At 37.0% G+C, this 16,877-nt stretch overlaps 1 pseudogene; it reads left to right on the top strand.

Moving 5' to 3' along the window:
- The first annotated feature begins 10,446 nt into the window (after positions 1 to 10,446).
- LOC102538219 (ubiquitin-ribosomal protein eL40 fusion protein-like) lies at positions 10,447 to 10,838 on the top strand (annotated as a pseudogene).
- Positions 10,839 to 16,877: the final 6,039 nt, after the last annotated feature.

Below are 16,877 nucleotides of genomic sequence, written 5' to 3'. Positions count from 1 at the left end.
AGGAAGACTGCCATATTCTACTAAAAAAGGAAAGGACTATTAATTCCTATGGGTTTTTCCAAATGACTTTCAAATGTTCTCTCACATTTTTGAACTAGTATTTTATACCTTTAAGCTAAGATAATTTACATAAATGATTTACAAATTACTTCCTATTTCTTCATTAAATAAGACTAATATTACACAAAATTAGGCTATTATCACTTACATAAAATTGACCAAAAACCAAATCTTTTAAATTATAAAAATAAGACATTGTCACAGAATCTTAACGTTCCTTGGCTGCTTTTTATCATAGATAATAAAGGGGAACACCTGGTGTTTAGCTTCCAGTCCTGGCCTTGCTAGTTGACCTAGAACCTTCATCTAAGATTCAGCTATAAAATGGAGGAGTAGGACTACGTAGCCTACGAGTACACTTTCAACTCAAAATTATATTCCACGCTTGTTATTTAAACACTTGCTTTCAGAAGACAAGATGAGCACAGGAAAGAAGCAAGTTTTAAAATATAGAATCTGTATTTCTAACATCTTCACCAAAACTTTATTGTTTACTGCTCTTCAAAACTTGGGTTATTGCAAACAAGTAGTTTATTCTATGAAAATATGACACTGTACATCCCAAAATGGACACTTAGAAATATCAAAAGATTCTTTCAAGTTCAGATGGATTTGCACTGATCCTTTGCTTCCCACACTTGGATTTTTCTCATCTCTAATTTAAGAGCTATAAAGCTGTGGAGGGAAAATGAACAAGGAGTTGCACAAAGTTATTTTGTCAGATTCTACTGATTACATATTTATAGAGAATTAAGTACCCTTGAAATCACATTTTAAAAGGCAAGAGGCTAGAGACAAGAAGATCAAAGTGCTAAGTACTTTTTCTTCCATTAAAGAACAGAAAAATGCATCATGGATTTTTTTTCTTTTTTACACACATTATAGCTCAATTTGTGGGGTTGAACAAGTGAGTTGGATGCCTTCTCTTTGGGGAGTTTTATTACTGCAGTTATTCTCCCTGGTATACAGAAACTTGCTTGTGTAATTTTACTAAAAATTAACAGAAAGGCCAAAGCCAAGCCAAGCCATGCCTTTATGTCTGAGGTTATCAAAACCTATCTTCACATTTTCAGTGCCTTCCTAAACAAATATCACTCCTCTAGTATTTAGTATTCATCTTTAATTTCATAATATATTGGTTTCTTTTCATTCCTAAACTGAAGTTACAAAGCCAAAGAAAGTAAAAGCATAATTATTTCTTGGATAGTCATCATTCAAGCACCATTTAAGTGCTTTTCTGTAGTTTAAAGCCAAAGTAGTGGTTCTGCGATTTCACATGTTTACATATTGTCCACAGCCACTGCCTCTGATGTGGAGTATCTGCAAATAATTCACTGGCCTTAGGATCTGGATGTTTATATAATCTGACCTTGATGTATTAGCTTTGCCTTTTTTCAACAATTAGACTCTGTTTTGAACTTCATCAGAATCTTCTTGTTTTACTTTTCCCCTAAAACTATTTAATGGAAAAAATAATGACCCACAGAGGCTCTGATTTGTACTCCTATTTTCTCAACTCCATATTTAGTTGTATCTTTAAGAAGTTGTTTCATTGTGTTTGCTTCTGAAGGAGTCAGAAAAGGCTGGTTAGGGAAGTTGAAGCGTCCTTCCTCACACCTGGGAGCAGCAGCCAGAATCAAGGGATCAGACAAGTTTATCCTTTTTGTCACCACTTTCTTCTAGCCCAAGCTCAGAAATCTGTTGCCTTAGCCACTTTGTTGGTGAAATACAGCCTCCATACCCCGTTTACCAAATTGAGACTCAAGGACAGACTCTACATAAAAGCTTCTGCAGTTTAAAGTCAGGTTGCTAAATGCTTCTAGCATTTTAGGCAGGCTGAGGCCTGGGACCTGCACCTGGAAAAACAGAATACAAGGAAACCATAAAGTGCTAAAAAAAAAAAAACAAACTGCAGACATGTGCAGCTGAGGCAAGTTATGAAAAAGTTATGCACAGAACACCCAACTGCTTTTTCTGAGGTGTGAGGGTCAACAGGAGGGCACTGGGGACAAGAGCAGGACACTGAGGATGAGCACTGCACACAGCACCATGAGAGGGTTGGGCAGACCACCCAAGCCTCCCTCCTCTCCAGCCCAACCCTGGTCAGCAAGAGCATGAGAAAAACCCTTTAAACCACTATACAGTTAAGCAGTTACAAACACTATTACAGATATCAGAAGGTCACCAATGATGACAATAGGATCCTGCTCTGTTACAAAGTCATTCTGATGATTTAACTTAACAGCTTAGCACCTAATTGAGCCCAATACTGAACTAGAAGTTATGACATTTGTGTAAAAATCAAAGGTGTTGATAACGCAGTACTTGTCTACGCTGTGTCAGGCATTGTGTTAGTAACAATTTATTTCTCACATATTGTGATTTGAGATAGGTACTAATTTTATGCTCATGTACTGACACAGAAACCAAAGCTTTGGACAGATTAAGCACATTGGCCAAGACTCCATGGCTAAGCTTAAGACAAAGGAATTAGGAATAAACCATTTATTTAAAGAAGTCAGGACTCCTTAGTGTGCATAAAAAACTTTCTCCCACTGTCTTTCAGCCTCCTCTGTGCTAGTTCTTCTCTTGCTCCTGGGAAAAAACCTTAGGAAGTGTCTACAACTTTCTAGTTCCCTTTAGTCAAAAGAATAATTTCATTCCACTAGCTGAAATGTCCACTTACTGTAATAATCCAAACTTTAAACTTCACAGAAAGTGAAACATCTCTTCCATCTTGAGCCCATTTCAGGCTAAGAAGCCTGTAGTGGTGACAGGTTAGGTGCTTTCTTCTCCTAGTCCTGCCCCCACTCAACTGTGACTTATTAGGGGTCAATGGGGGAGGGACAGGGACCACTGTCACGTGGAGGCAGAGTCCTTGGGGTGACAGAGGACAAATCCTGACTGAGGAGAGAGGGAACGCATCGTCAGTTTCTCAAAGGATCATCCACTGTGAACAATGAATTTCCTCTGACATGGAATATTCCTCTCTGCTGGTGGCTTCCACTCACTTCCACAGGTCCACCTTCAGTCCTCTTGGGTAGAAAAACTTTCAAAATGGCTTCAAGCCAAACTTCTTTCCAAGAGTCAGCCAAATTTGTACATCCTTCCCCCACTGCATGTCACTGCAGCTTGATCCTAGTGCAGTTTTCTACCTCTCTGCAGTCAGGCAGGGGCATCGGTCTCATCTTTTCAGGCACATTTAAGTATTAATCTCCAAAACTCCAAGAAACATTATCAGGCCCTATGAATGGATACTTTGAAGTTTCTTCAACTTGATTTCTGGTAAGGGGGAAACATTTCCCTCCCTCAAAAAGCGTTCCCTTTCATTCCTCCATAGCAAAGGGGTGAACCACTCATAATTTGACCCAAACAAGCCTGTCCACAGATTTCAACACCCTCACCAAACCTCTAGCTACCTCTAATATATCTTCCTAGTAACTGGTAAGTTCAGAGTTGAAAACTAGATTTTTTCACTATCTTGTTTCCAAATCTTATGTGAGTGGTGTACTGGCACAATTCTTGTATACCTTATTTGAAATTCTCTAATTTTAATAGCATGTTATGGTATTTTAGAGGTTAAAGACAAACGGGATAATTTTCCCAACTACCCTCGGAAATAGCTGATAAATAGGTTTACAGAATCCAATCTGCACAGACTATCCAACCAACATAAGCAATCTCAAATAACATACATCAAGGGCTGAGATCTCTTGACTCAAATTATTAATATTCACAAGAAAATAGGGTAGCAATCCTCAGTCCTTCAAAATACCATGAATGTATGTATATTCATGACCTAATCAAACAGCAAACCTAATATTATATGATTAACATGTATATATTATAGCAATCCATAAAAATAAAAAGTAAGATTCATTTCTAGGCATGGCCTACCAAAGATAAAATAAGTATTCAAAGTAACAAAAAAATTCATCAGATACTAATGATTCAAGGTAAATTCTAGAGAAATCAAGGAAAACAGGGCACATCTTAAGGCAGAGATGGGGTTCAGGGGAGCCCAATTTTCAGAGGATCTCATCCAGACAGTCTAACATACAAGTGTACCAAATTAGAAATTAAACATCTAAAGCTATTTTCCTGCAGCCCAGTAAGACTTTGAAAGTATTCACTCCTACACTTTAGGCCTACACATCCCATGAATTTAACACATACGCACCATAGTCATGGTTAGACACAGTATTTCAACCAAATATTTCAAATACAATGCAAAGGTATTCACTACTCCACCCAGCTTAAGTGTATATTTTACTACTTTTGTGCTTAAGAAAAAAAATATGACTAAAGTAAAATCTTTGGCAGAAAAATCAAATAATTAATAGTTTGCGAAGTTACATGGTAACTCACCCAGCCTTTGGTCCAGACCCAGCCTTTAGTTCAGGATTCAAGGATCTCCTGATGAGGAGGGAAGAGGAAGAGTCCATGATCAGAATCACCTGGGAAATACCCTATCTCGCCCTATCCTACCTCTACCTGGTCCAGCTCAAGCCGTTGGGCGTGAGGAAGCTGAGGTACTGTCCGAAAAACAGCGATAAACAGCATATTCCCACTAATAAAACAATTGACTAATATTTAAAGTTTGAGGAAACTGGCCCCAAACTGTCAAGTGACTTGTCCCACACCACACAGTGAATAAGCAAAGCTCCAACAAAAATCTGACTCCTTTTGCTCCATCATACGTGAAAATGAAGTTGTATCAAAGTAGCTTAATTTACAGGTTTGGCGTTAAATTCACTGTCTCTTCTAGAAAAGTTTCCTTACCACCCCCAGCAACCCCACCGGCCCCAAAATTGTCCCTTTCCAAATAGGTTATATTCATAGAACTGTTCAAAAGTGTTTTTCAGTAAGATACGCACAGTGCCAGGGTTTTAACGCAATTAGCAAAGTTAACCATAACTTTCTTTTCATATAAAGTCAACATGAACTCTAGATGCAGGCAAGCAAGAGATAAAGGGAACTTATTTTAAAACTTTTGAAACGACTTATCCTGCCATTTTGTTAACCAGGCCTGTTTCAGCTGAAAAGGATTATTCCATTAACTACGTTTGCTTGTCTAATGAGGCGCTTCTCCATTTTACTCTCAATACGGTCTTCCTTTTTCCACTGAGTCTAACTTCAGGTCATATTTGTTCAAGGAAATAAAACATGACCGCTTGAAATGATGAAACTCAACGATAAATATGCTAATTTAATATATTTACTGTTTCCCTCGGGTCAAGTTTCCCTCACACTCCCCACAGTCCACTCCACACACACACACCCTAAAAAACAGAGAGGGAGAACTACTTCAGAAGTTTTCAGTTGTGCTGACTATGGGTTCTCGCCCCAGAAAGCCGAGTCGAGGTCCTGCGGGGCACCCTCTCCGTGGGTAGCCCGGGTCAGGCGGGCCCGGGGTGGGGGGCTCCCCGCGGCGCCCTCGACAGGACACGTGGCCCAGAGATACTCACTAAGCCTACGACGGGGCGGGCGCAGCAACGGGGCGAAGGAGACAGACTGACTGGGGCGCGGTGTGGAGCCGGGAGCCAAGCAGGCGCCACACTCAAAAGGACCCCGCGCACCCGGGAGGGAACTTGCCGGCGGCGCGTCCAGCCCGAGTTCTCCTCACGCCGGGACCCCGCCCACGCGCCCGACGCCGGGGCCGCGCCTGCGCCTGCGCCTCCGCCTCCCGGGCCGCGCGTCCCAAACGCAGTGCAGCTGTGGCGGGCTCTGCGCGCCTCCCTCCGCCCCGCCGGCCCCGTCCCTGCTGCGCAGGTCTGATCAGTGGCAAAAGAGCTGGATTACGTGAAAGAGGAGAGCTCCTAGGAGACTAAGGCAGGATGAGGCATAATACGTTTCAGTACTTAACATCTGATAGTAAGAGTTGGTTTTCCATCTTAGAGAAGGGGAAACTGAAGTTCTGAAAACAGTAAGTCCTTCCTCAACAGTCAGTAAAAAAGAGAACTGTACTTCTTTTTTATCTTGCCACTCTCCCAAATTGCTCACACCTGTTCTTGACACTGTCTCTTTCCCACTCTTCCAAACTGACTCTTATAAATGGTATGCTTTTCTCTACTTCACTAACCTTGATCAGACCTGATGATGGTTTATGAACTCTCCAGAATACACAGTTAGACTCAACACACTTAATACACTCTATATTCCTTGTTGAGACTTGAAGACCCAGAAATTGATAAACCTGAATTTAAGCTTCAGACTAAAGTAAAATCACTTTGAAATGACTGCACAGCTAGTTGGTAAGCTTCAGGACTAATCCAGAGAGCTAAATAAAAATAATAATAATAATAACATCTAAGAATTACAGAACAGCATAGCTAAAGTAGAATTACAGGCCATCTAATCTAGCCCTCTCCTCAATCAAATTTTGGCACCTTGCAATCAGCAGGTGAAGGTCATTGCTGACAATGGTGGAAGAGCTAGATTAGGTACAGGACAGCTCCTAGAAAAGTAAGGCAGCATGAGGCAGAATATGTTTCAATACTTAACACCTGATATAAAAGTGGCTAAGACTGAAGTATCATCTTATAATAGAGAGTCTTAAGGTTTATTTGTGTATCTGTTGTGAACGTGTGTATTTCATAATCACCTAGGCATCTCCAGCCCAGCAGATTCTATGAGTGAACAGAGAGTAATGTGATTATCACAGCCATTCCTCAACACTTACAACACCCTGCCCCATACTTCAACATCTTTTAGAATAGTGAATCTCAATTCTGGCTGTACATATATACCACCTGTAAAGCTTTAAAAATCAGAGTACCTAGATTCCAACCGCAGAGATTCTGATTTGTATGGTGAGGACCTGGAATTGTAAGAGCTCCCCAGCTGTTACAACAGTACATTGATTCCAATATATTGCCAGGATTGAAAGCAATGGTTTTAGGACTCTGGCCTTAAAAAATAAGGAAAGTCAGGTTAAAATAAGCAATAACAGAAATTGGGGGTGGGAGGGTATTTATATGCCTTAATTTAAATACTTTAAATTGGAATCTTAATTTGGAAATTAATATTATATTTTTGCTATCATTTTAGCACAAAAAGTCTATATATGTATATAAAGCCTAAAACACTAGCTAATCAAATTCAAAAATGGGTTCAAAAGATAATACAGTATTATAAAATATAATTGACATTAACGATGTATATAAACTTTAACATCAAAAAATGTATCTCTACAATTCTTCTCATTGATGCATCAAGAAGAAAAACTGCAAGATTATGTTTATATATGGAGAAAAGGAATTTGATAATGTCCATTCCTATATGTTGTAAAAATTATCAGCAAACTGGAAATCCATCAGTTCCTACTAGTTAAACATACACCTACCCTACGAAACAGAAATCCCACAATCAGCACATACCCAAGTGAAATTAGTCCGTATATACCACTAGAAACAACAAAAACCCTTGTGCAAGAATATTCAAAGCAACTTTATGCATAATAGTTCCAGGTGTGTGTTGGAATCACTTTGCAAAAGCTCGCAAGGAAAACTGCAAGCTTGTCATTAAGCCATACAGCTTGAAATTGGCCATGGTGAAATTATTTACATCAGGGCAATTGGCAAATACTACAAATCAGTGTGTACAGTGCTACAAATCCCCCTCCCCTGTAACCCTCAGCTCCTTTACCAGCACATCATTGAATAGCTCCAAATTGGAAACCATCCAAAAGTCTAGCAACAGGAAATTAGACCAAAAAAGTGGTATATTCATAAAATAGAATACTATATGACAATAAAAAGAACAAATTACTGATGCAAAGACATAAATGAATCTCAGAAATATTATGTTGATTGAAGGAAGTCAGACCAAAGGAATATATAATTAACCTATAATCATAGAATTCAAAATACTGATTACCTCTGGAGGTGAAGTGTTACTGAGTATAAAGGGGTATGGACAGATTTTGGGGGTAGTGTCTATGTTCTACATTTTTATTCTAAGTGGTAATGACATGGTTAGATACACATACAAACATTCACTGAGCTGGACACATGTACAAATGATATCTTAATAAATAAAGATTAAGGTTTAAAAATAGGTTTATATGAAAGATTAAAATATATAAATCACTAAGGCAATTTTGAAAGAGTTGACCCAAAATATCAGGTACATGCCCTATTGGATATTAACACATGGTAACTACAATAGTAAAAGCATATGGAATAAGCAGAACAGAGAAATAACCTCATGAAAAGAATACAGAGCTCAGAAAGATATAAACATAATTTTGATATATGCTAAATAAGGCTCCACAAAGCAATGAGTTATAAAGAGATTATTTAATAGGTTATGCAGGGAAAACTTTATGATTACACAGAGGAAAATAAGACTGAATCATTAACAGATACATTAAGTAAAAAATGGAGAATATCTTTGTGACTTCAACATGAGAAAGTACTTATTAAAGAAAACCCTAAGACTGAAATCCCCAAATCAGAAATTAATGTGATTGAATAGATCAAAAGTAAAGATTTCTTTTGAATGAAAAAGATCACAGAGAAAAGTAGCAGAGAGTCAGGAAGAAGCCAACTGCAGTAGGTAACATCACCAAGGGACCGATGTCTAGAACTGTACTCTTTAGCAAAGTAGCCACTAGCCACATGTGACTACTTAAAAGTAAATTAGTTGGAATTAAGTAAAAGAAAAATTCAGTTCCTTAGTGCCACTAGCCATATTCCAAGTGCTCAGTAGTTACATGTGGCCAGCGCTATCATATTAGACAGAAAGAAATAGAACATTTTTATCATTACAGAAAGTTCTATTAAACAATACTAGCCTAGAATATAGGAGTTTCTGCAAATAAAGTGGAATAGGATAGCAAACATGATAGAAAAATTAGCCAAAAAAAAAAAATGAACCCTAAAGGACAAAAAAGACAAGCCACCAAGGAGAAATCCAGGGAGTTTATACGAGTTACTCAAATTTTCTAGTAATCCAAGAAATGCAAATTTAAAAGATATTATACTTCTACACCTACTAAACAGAAAAAATTTGGATGTGGTATAATACCAAGTATAGTCAAGGATGTAAAGAACTAGGAATCTTCATGCACAACTGGTTGGGATACAATTGTTCTGGTTTTACTGGGAAGCAGTTGGTCACTATGAAGTTAAATTGAATATGTATATAAATTATACCCCAGTGGCTCCACCCTCAGAGAATTTCTCTCAGAATTTCACAAAGGTGTTTACACAAGGTTATTCACTGTAGTGTTTCATGCAGTTCCAGAAGGCTGAAGGCATATACATACTAGGTATCTTTTCTTCCAGGAATGGATAAGCAAAATGTGGTGGATGCACACTGTCAGATAGTATGGAGCAATTAGACACAGTTCATTAGGTAAATTTACATAAAGCAATAAAAGTATTTAAATATATTTTGAATATATTATGAATGTTATTATAAGAAGTATCAAGCAGAATAAAGACTATATACAAAAATATTTATGTAAATTCAAACATGTATATACAAAATAACTGTATTTTATAATATATATAGAAAAATGTGTATATATGTTTATATGTACATGTCAAATACACATACACACAATAACAATAGGAGTGGAGATAGGACAAAGGGAAAAACAAACAAAAGAACAATTGAATAAGAAGTGTATAGATCAATGGAATAGAATAGTGTCTAGATTCCAGAAATTCACGCACACATATATAGGCAATTGACATTCAGCAAAGATGCAGTCAATTCAATGGAAAATGATAGTCTTTTAACAAACAGTGTTGGAACAAATGGGCATCTATATGCCAAAAAGAAAAGAAAAGGAAAAAAAGATAAAAAGTAAAGAAATAAAGAACTTCAATCCATAACTTGTTCCACATAAAAATATTAATTCAAAATAGATCATAAACCTAAATGTAAAACCTACAACTATAAAACACTTAGAATGAAAACAGTAGAAAACCTTTGAGCTCTTGACTTAAACAAAAATTTCTTAAATATGGCAGTACAAGCATGATCCATGAGAGAAAAATGAAGATAAATTGGACTTCATTAAATTAGGAAATTTTGCTTTTCTAAGTAAGACACTGTGCCATAAATGAAAAGTCCTACTCCAGAGTGGGAGAAAATATTTACAAAACGTATCTGATATAGGACTTGTATCTAAAATATATAAAGAACTGTTAAAACTCTAAGAAAATCTAATTAAAAATGGGCAAATGGTTTAAACAGACACCTTACCAAAGAAGCTATACAGATGGCAAATAAATACATGAAAAGATGCTCAACATCATTAGCCATTAGGGAAATGCAAATTAAAGCCACAATGAAATACCACTAAACATGTATTAAAATGGTAACAATTAAAAGGCTGACAGAGCCTTCTTTCTCTTCACCGAGGCAGCTGAGCAGCAGAGGCAGAGATGCAGATCTTTGTGAAGACCCTGACGGGCAAGGCCATCACCCTCAGGTTGAGCCCAGTGACACCACTGAGAATGTCAAAGCTAAAACCCAAGACAAGGAGGGCATCCCGCCTGACCAGCAGCGTCTGATTTTTGTGGGCAAACAGCTGGAGGACAGGGACACTCTGTCACACTACAGTATCCAGGAGTCCGCCCTGCACTTGGTGCTTGTCTGCGAGGCGGCATCATTGAGCCTTCCCTCGGTCAACTTGCCCAGAGATACAACTGCGACAAGATGATCTGCCCCAAGTGTCAGGCTTGCCTGCACCCCCGCGCTGTCAACTGCAGCAAGAATGCGGCCACACCAACAACCTGTGCCCTAAGAAGAAGGTCAAATAAGTCCCTTCCACCAGCTCCTCCTCCATCGGCTCCTCCGTTTCCCACAGGGTAGTCTTCTGCCCAAGCTCCTGGGGCCTCAGTAAATTTTCCCTTTCGTTGACTAGAGCAAAGGAAAAAAAAAAAAAGGCTGACAGAGCAGTGTTGTGAACTCTTGCATAAAACTAATGAGATTGTAAACTGGTACATCCAATGTGTAAAAAGGCTGGATGTTACTTTAAAAGTAATCATTCACCTATTATATGACCCAGCCATTCCATACCTAGGTATTCACACAAGAGAAATGAAACATATATCCACAGAAACACAGACATTATTGCTCATAACAACTTAATTTGAAATAGACAAAAACTGGAAATGACCCAAACGTCAATTAACAGATGAGTTGATAAACAAATTCCAAACACTGTAATACTACTTAGCAGTAAAAGAAAGGAACAATACACACTTCAACATAAATGAATCTCAAAATAATTATGCTGTGTAAAAGAAGTCAGACAAAAAACAAATGCATACGGTATGATTTCATTTATAAAAAATTTTAGAAATTGCAAACTAACTTATAGGACAGAAAACAGATCTGTGGCTGGGAAAGTGACAGAAAGGAGAACTTACAAAGAGGCACAAGGAAATGTTCAGGGCTGATGCTCATTATCGTGATTGAAGTGATGGTTTCATAGGTGTATTTATAAGTTAAAACTCATCAAATCATACTTTGAATAGGTTCAGTTTCTCATATGTAAATTATACCACAATAAGATTTTGAAAAAGTAAGAGAAAGAACAAAAACGAGAGAGATGTTTTGCATGAAACAGTGTTGACTGACGATATGCCATGAGCTGGGAAAAATGTTTCCCAAACTACCTCATCCATTGCACCTAAGTTCCTCAGAAAATGTTTTAAATGAAAAACTATACTTAACTAGAAGATCTGCTCAATGGTCTCAGTTGTGGTTGCTCAGAACCAGATCACCAATTCCACCACTCATCCAGTGCTAGCTAACCTTACTATGGTTATAAAAGAAACAACCTCCCTTTGATATGCAAGCATTAAAACTAACTTAAAAAAAATTAGGAATTCAAGATTTGCAGATACTAACTACTATATATAAAATAGATAAATAAGTCTATGCTGTACAGCACAGGAAATATTCAATATCTTATAGTAACCTATAATGAAAAAGAATATGAAAATGAATATCTTTATGTATATGTATGACTGAACTATTATGCTGTACACCAGAAATTGGCACAACATTGTAAACTGACTATACTTCAATAAAAAAATAAATAAATAAAATAAATCACATGGCATAGAAAAAATTAGAAGCAATCACTGGTGTCATGAGCAGCTAAAGTTTAGAGAAGATTTTAGTAGTGTTGTGAGAACAAGACTTGGATTAGGCAAATCTGAATTTCGATAGTTTATCTAACATGAACAAGCTGATGACAAAAAGTTGGTCTGGGTATGAGTCCTTCTCTCTCTTTATTTACTTGAAAGGATTTTTACAATAATAAGTAAAATATTAAGCTGGTTTTACTCCTCTTTGAGTTAAAAAATATCATCTCTTACTCCAGGGCTCTGTCGTCTATTCAGTTGTCCATAAAAAACTCACATCTAAAGGAACCATGTTTCTTTAAAGATACTCACAAAAGAAGATATTCAGGCACAGACATCCTTAATGGGTACACCATATTGGAAACTTCTCTCTTAGGATGGGGAGTACTTTGGAAAACAAAAAAATTCATGAAAAAAGATGACCTATTTCCACATTTTCATGAAATTCGAAGCTAAAATATGACATACTAAGTCTAATAAAGCCTACAAGGAAACACTGTAAAAGCAGCTGAATTACCCTCACATATTGAAGCATGTTCAGTGTGTGCCCCTAAAAAAGGAAAGGGGGAAATAGAGCTTAATTTATGGTGGTCCTCAAAATTACCCAGAAAAAAACTCTTCAGATCCTTTCTTTCAGAGAGACGTTTCAAGGTAACATTGAGTCTGGATCAAACAAAAAAGGTAGCTGTAATTTTCTAGCAGAAAAATGTAATTTCAAAGCAGAGTATTTTCCTAAAATGTTGTAAGCGGTCACTGAATGCCTAAACTCTTTATAGAGAAGCAAAAAATATCTTGCAGACTGTGGAGCATGCAGGACAGTAGTTTTCTTCCTGAAGTGAAAAGGTCGATTCATTGTTATTACTCTAATATTTAACAAATGCTGGGGTTTTAAAGAGAATTACTTTTCATTTTAGCTTTGGTATTAATTTTATATACAACATTGCTCAAATTTCAGATCCTGTATATCTCTTGATTTTTTATAAAGCTGCAAAAGTTTATCTTTAAAGATTAATACGAATTATAAGCTATTTTTCATAAAAATATGTTAAAAGGATTTTAAACTTATGAAGAAGAAATTATGACATTAACTTTTAAAAGACATAGCTAAAGAGATGTGACTCTTCAGATGAGAAGTAGTAAATGATATATTTTCAATATTTGCTCGACTGGAGGTTGTTTGAATCTGTAGTTTGATGTAATAAAACTACCTTGAATCACTACTCTTACATGGATTGACATGTCAAAAGCTCCACTGAGGAAAGCCTTGTATGGTTGTCATTAAAAGACTGTAAAGTGACATGCTTTTCAAAGATGAGATCAAGCAGTTACATTGGGTATTATATCATGTGTATAATAAATTGTGTAGTATATTATGCGGCATTACAGAATCAGTTTATGAAGTGCCATGTGAAAAATACCATGACTTTAGGTAAGAGTAGTCCAAGTTTTCTTATATATATACCTAAATATAAGTGGATTTTACTGAACAGTAATCTTAATTATCTGTTTTTCATTCTGCAAGGGAAAAAAAGGTTGCTTCTACAATAGGCCTTTTTAATTTACAGTTAGCTGACTGAAGTGCATGCAAATGGAAATAAAACTGCAGCCCTGGGACATTCTAAAACATGACACATGAGGTTGCCAAGGTAACCCACCAGGAGGCTGTCTTGGCATCTTCTGGAATAAAATGGGAAGAAAACATTATAGTGAACAGATGGGGGATGGGGATCTTCTGGGCCCAGTTATATAACAAAAGTGTTGCAAAAAACTACAGCTCCATGAAATTTGTTCCAAACAAAAAAGGAACAAAATATCTCTCAAACTTCCAAGGTTAAATTGGATTTATGATCCTTAAGAGTGGAATTTAAAACAAATTATTTTCAATATTATTTAAATGGTATAATTTCTTTAAAGCCACTATGTGATAACATTTATAAGCTTTCATACTTGCAAAAATTCAACATGGGTACAGATCTGATATTCAAGGTACAAAAGTGATGCTAACTTTGTAATATCTGACTATTAGAACAGATCTTGGGAAGGTAGCAGAATTTGCCTTAGAAAAGATTCTCAAGATCTGCGTCCCAAGAGAACAAAAGATGACAGTCAGAATCATTTCACTTTAGCTCATGGATAATTTTACATTTATTTCTTACATTCTTCTTTCAGAACTGCAAAGGATTCCTTTGATTTAGGAGTTGTTTCCTTATAGTCCACAGTGATGCTGTTTCCATTAAATGCACACACACAGCTTCAGCTCCCTCTCTTTGAAGAGCAGATTCTCTCTAACATAAGGTTATTCTATAAATAGTCAGTGAATCTCCTTGGCCTGTCCTTAGGCTTTTTTTATTTCTCCTCTGTCCCTGAAGATTGAATAAGAACTCTCTGAGCTGATGAAGGGCAAACACAGAGATAGGCCACTTGAGCTGGTGTGTGACAGCACTTGTGGCTGTCACTGCTGAGCTGCATTTAAGAATTCTACACACAAGCAAAAAGTTCCAATAAGAAAAAGGAGAATTAAAAAATAACACCATCTATTCTAGATGTTTATAAGCTTAATAATTGCTTTTTTTTTTAACTTTACATGAAAATACAGAATTTGTGTCCTTTGGAACATTGCCCAAAGCAAGATCACTAGAATCTTTGATTATTGTGTGCCCTGGATTGCAGTAATCCAATCAATTCCATTATAAAAAAATCAAAGCTGATTATTTTACATTGTACATTCATTCATAAAAACCAATGTTACTTTGTTGTTCTGGTGCAGTAGAGATATTAAGGTACAATCTTCCTTTTAAGAGATTACTTTGCTTTTAATACACAAGCAGCTACAGACCTCCATCTGGTCATATCACTATTTTCCTTAAAATCTTTCGATGTTTCTCATTACCTGTAGACTAGTAGAGTCAGCTTACTATAATTCTTAGGGCCTTTCTCAATTAAGCCCACAGATTCCTGCAAATGTGCGGTAGGCTCCCACTATCAGAACTCTTCATTCTCTCTGAACATCCAGTAGTATTTATTTTTGGTCTCTCTAGGGCATCTGTCTACTTCTCTGGAGACTTGCTTCAATCCAGCTCACATGTCATATCTTTAAAATACTGTACCCTCCGCCTCTCTACTAAGGGAAGTGGTTTTTTTCCTTTGCTACTATTGTATTTTGCATTTATAATTGCATTATGTATCCCATTGTGCATGATTTAGAACCCTACCTCTCATGTATGAGATTCTTCTTGAAGACAAAGCTATGTCTTGCTCATTTTGGACCCCTGGTACCTAGCAGGGTCTCCAGCACACAGTATGCAATCAACAAATGTCTGCTGAATATTGAATGAATAACTGCAATTATAGAGTGAAGAAGTGCTGGGGTGAAGAATGGATTCATAACTAGCTGATTCCTAAATTTGTATTAGATCAGAGTCACAGAGTGAAGTAGGTCTGGAGTTGGCCAAAGACATCTGCTTCTTAAATAAGTATTGCACATGATTCTGACATCAAAGTCTGGGAATTGAGACATAAACTACTGAAGAGTATTTCACATGCACCACAAAAATTTTCTAACATAGGAAAAATGGATAAATGGAGGAATAATGTAAAACTGGAGATATTTTCCATTAAATAACTGACCTAATTCATTTTAAGAAAATGCAGCATAATGTGGTATAAAAGCTGACCATCAAGTCTAAAATGTAATCTGTTTGCAACTTTTTTTAAAAGAATATCTGTAACATTTTAGAGAGCAAGTTACAAGGTCACAGAATTATAATCTCAATTAGAGAGCATGCTCCATCTTCTCAAGTTCAGAAGAGCACCTGTAATATCATCTTTGTAAGCATCCAAATATGTCAGACCAAGGAACTCTAGAGTTCCTTCAGTGAGAATCCTAGTATTCTTTCTATTTGAGAGAAATCAGAGAGAAGAATTTACAAAATGAGTGTCAGGTATAGAAAACCACTGTATCATGGACTGAAGTCTCTGCTGCTTGGGAAATGAACACTGGACACCGATAAGTTAGCATAATTATTGGTTATATTTTAAATTTTAAAATAATTAAATCAGGCTTATTTGAAGAGCTAGGGAAGTTGATGCTTATACATGTCAGCTGATCTGTACCTAAAATTATTCATTTTGCTACTGCATTTCAAAGGTTGCTAAGGATCCCATGGAAGAGTGGGAATGAGTGGTGTGAAGGAGATGCTGAACGGGCTCATCTCCTGTCCCCTCTGCCTACCATTCAATAGGGATGATAACTGATCTCTCAGCTGTGCACACAGTATATGGTGTTGAGTCCTGCACAGCCGCAGTCTGTATCAGCTTCTCGGCAGGAATGAGGTAATACATTAAATCTGTGACTCTAACTCGATCTCAGATTCGAATGCCAGCTCTCAAATAGGGAAGGAACATTTTTCTGAGTCACACCTTCTTTGCTTGGTTCTGATGTCCCGTCTTGCCTTAGCTCTCACTGTCACCTTAAGATGTGAATAGCACTATCTGTCATTCCTTCCAGATCCCAATCATTGGCCAGAATTCCTTCACGGTGAGCAGATTACTTGGATTAGAATTTTACATCTTGCCAGTTCTCATGTGGCTGTACCCAAGTGAAGCATAGGGCTCTATAATTTAGCCAAAATTGCCGTGTCCATGACTCTTCTCTCTAAGCCACTGAGGTAATATACAGATAATTATTCATTGCAAGATTCAGCT

Source organism: Vicugna pacos, chromosome 7 (assembly GCF_048564905.1).
Source record: "Vicugna pacos chromosome 7, VicPac4, whole genome shotgun sequence".
Taxonomy (NCBI): domain Eukaryota; kingdom Metazoa; phylum Chordata; class Mammalia; order Artiodactyla; family Camelidae; genus Vicugna; species Vicugna pacos.
Note: the sequence above shows the minus strand (reverse complement) of the source record. Positions and strands in the feature narration are given on the sequence as shown.